A 3,172-nucleotide genomic window follows, 5' to 3' on the forward strand; every position below is an offset into this window, starting at 1 on the left:
CAGGGCCTGTCTTCATAAAAAGGGGTCTCAGAGTAGGAGTGCTGATCAAGGATCGGATTCCCTCTGTCCATGTAATCTTAATCAATTATGATAATAAACGACGAAACATTGCCCCTGTTTCTCATAGTAAAGTTGAAGCTCATTTACTGCATTTCTATACAATTTAAAAAACTTTAAAATACTATTTGGTGAACAGCAAAAACAACCAAAAATGAACCCAGCCATTATTGCCTTGGCTGCTGTAGTTTGTACAAACACATAGCCTATTAGCCATACAAATCTAATGTTATACCCCTGAAAGCTGAATAATTCGCACTGACGTGTAGCATCAGCGACTCTTCAGTCCATTGTAATGATTAATTGCGTAAAATCATCAACTCTTTACATAGATATCTCTTTTCTAAAATGACATAGTGTTCACATTTGTAGTCCTAGGCATTACTAATCAAGCTCTGCACAAAAAGACGTCAATAGAGCACACAGAGGATCGTATGATCACATTCACATGAATTATTAGAATATTACTTCTGATTCTGTATTAATATCAGTGACGTAGTGGTAAGAAAAAGGTGGGTAATGGGAAAACTATAAACTCCAGTGGGTGATCGAGATAAGACAAACAACCACCGATATAAAGGAGAATGTATGACATTTGTACAACTATATTGTTTGCCATTTAATCTAGGCCTATAGGGAAGATAGGCCATGTGGAGATGTTCATAATGAAACATATCTTTATCTAATAAAATAAAAAAATCGAACTTGTTTGATAAGATTACTACAGATTTTCTCAGGGGACCCCACATGGGGCTCCGACAGCAAGTTTGGGAACCACTGTACCACAGGAGGTTGGTGGCACCTTAACTGGGGGATGACAGTCTCGTGGTAATGGCTGGAGCGGAATCAGTGGAATGGTATCAAATACATCAAACACACGGTTTCCATATGTTTGATGCCACTGCATTGACTCCTTTCCAGCCATTATTATAAGCCGTCCTCCCCTCAGCAGCCTCCAATACTGACTGCACTAACCTCCCTCTGTCTCCTCTGCTCAATTGCATGCATTGCAGCCTGCCTCAGCCTCACCACTCACTGAGCGCCACATAAAGCGAAGTTATTATGAGAACTTAGTAGCCTATTTTTTGCTCATGTAAAAGTAGGCTCCGTTTAATGTCAGCTCCTTACTCCACTCTTCTAGCTGGCTAAGTAGGCTAGCCAGAGACCTCAACTTTACTGCAATATAAGTCTCTGCCAGCAGCCACCTTTCCATGACATATATATATTGTATCTATAACAAAGCGACTATTTACCATTTGTGCACTCATTCTCCGAGAGTAGGTTTCTGGTTGTTTGAGGGATGTCTGTAGACGCGGCAGGAATCGCAGGGTGGTTTTAAAAAGGCCTTTTGTCCGGCATCTCGCAAACTCTGCCAGCAGCGTCTCTATTTGCCTACTTGAGCCGACTTCGTGCTGTGGTAGGCTTGTTCGTTTCACGTCTTCAGGCCCTCGGTCTGTGCCGCGAGAAGGCGGGTTGGCCGTTTAAGAGAGCGTGGTGAATGTGCTGGTAAAAGGGCACACCCTGAAGTCAAGTGCTGGGGATGCAGGAGAACATAACGAACAAACCACTGTCGATGATTCCACTCGTTCGCAAAAAGGCAGTAGCGATTAGAATGGTCAGACCAAGAATATAATAAGCGTTCTGAGCTTTGATAAACTCAAGGGGCAACATTTAGATATTGACCCGTCATTTATTTATTTATTGTGTACAAAATATATTTGTTTATTATAACATACATATATAGTTTTACAGGTGTGCTTATATGTAGTTACGTCCATGTATATGCTCTCTGTTCTAATGCAGTTTGAGTCATTGAGTTGTGTAAAGTTTGTCTCGGGTGTCTTTCAGAATGATACTTTTGTCGTAATAAACATCAGCGAGATACGGTAGCCTACCAAAATTCTACATTTATGAGAAACTCTCTCGATAATAAATGTGCTCACACCAATCTATTCTGCGGCGTCACAAAGCAAGAAGGATGCGTATGGTTTGTGTGTATTGATAAAATATAAACTGCGCCCATGTGAGGAATAATGTTATCTGCCAAGGCTTCACGACTTCTGCTAAACATGTGACCATAGCGTGCCAGTTCGTGGTTTTCCGTATTGCACTTTTCAGATCGAACACTGGGAATAGTAAAAATAACACCACCATTCCATACTCCGGGAATTAGACTATCGAACATGGACATTAAGGACCAAGGCGCTCAAATGGAGGCGCTACTGCCAACGGTAAGAAGCTACTCTTTCCCATTGCAATACACTGATGAGGCAGACGCTATCTTCTTTGTGGGGCACTCATCTTTAAGATCCAAATATTTGAGGGTGAAAGTAATTTACATATTTGACAAGCATCATGTTCAATGTACTACAGTGTCATATTCTCGACGATATCAAAATCAGCGATATCGGACTAATTAGATAAACAGGGAAGCCGGTATAATTGTTATATCCGCTATGATCAATCACCTGCCGTTTTTTAAATATTTTATTTTTATTTAACCTTTATTTAACTAGGCAAGTCAGTTTTAAGAACAAATTATTATTTACAATGACGGCAATACCTAGCATAACATAAGCCATATTCTTTTCACACATCAGACAGTTTCAACCTATTCACGAATGACTTTTGTAATTTCATGTGAAATGCAATTGAATTTATTTTTGACAACTTTGAATGACGTTGCATTAAGCAGGCATTCTATTATAGGCTTCTCATAAATGTAAAATAATAACATCAGTGAAACTCGATATATTTATAATCTCCTCAATAGGTTACATAGACTCATGTATGGATGCTCGTTTCTGCCACGCAAAAAACTAACCTGACGACAAATTATGACATAGTAATTCATAATTATGAGAGTAAGACATTATTGTGAGATAGTAAGTCATAATTATGAGAGTAAGACATTATTGTGACATAGTAATTCATAATTATGAGAGTAAGACATTATTGTGAGATAGTAAGTCATAATTATGAGATAGTAAGTCGTTGTTATGAGAGGGTTGGTCATAATTATGAGATATGTCAGTATAATGATATAGTAAGTAATAATTATGAGATAGTAAGATGTTATTATGAGAGTGTAAGTCATAATTATGAGATAGTATGC

This window comes from Oncorhynchus masou, chromosome 10 (assembly GCF_036934945.1).
Source record: "Oncorhynchus masou masou isolate Uvic2021 chromosome 10, UVic_Omas_1.1, whole genome shotgun sequence".
Lineage (NCBI taxonomy): Eukaryota > Metazoa > Chordata > Actinopteri > Salmoniformes > Salmonidae > Oncorhynchus > Oncorhynchus masou.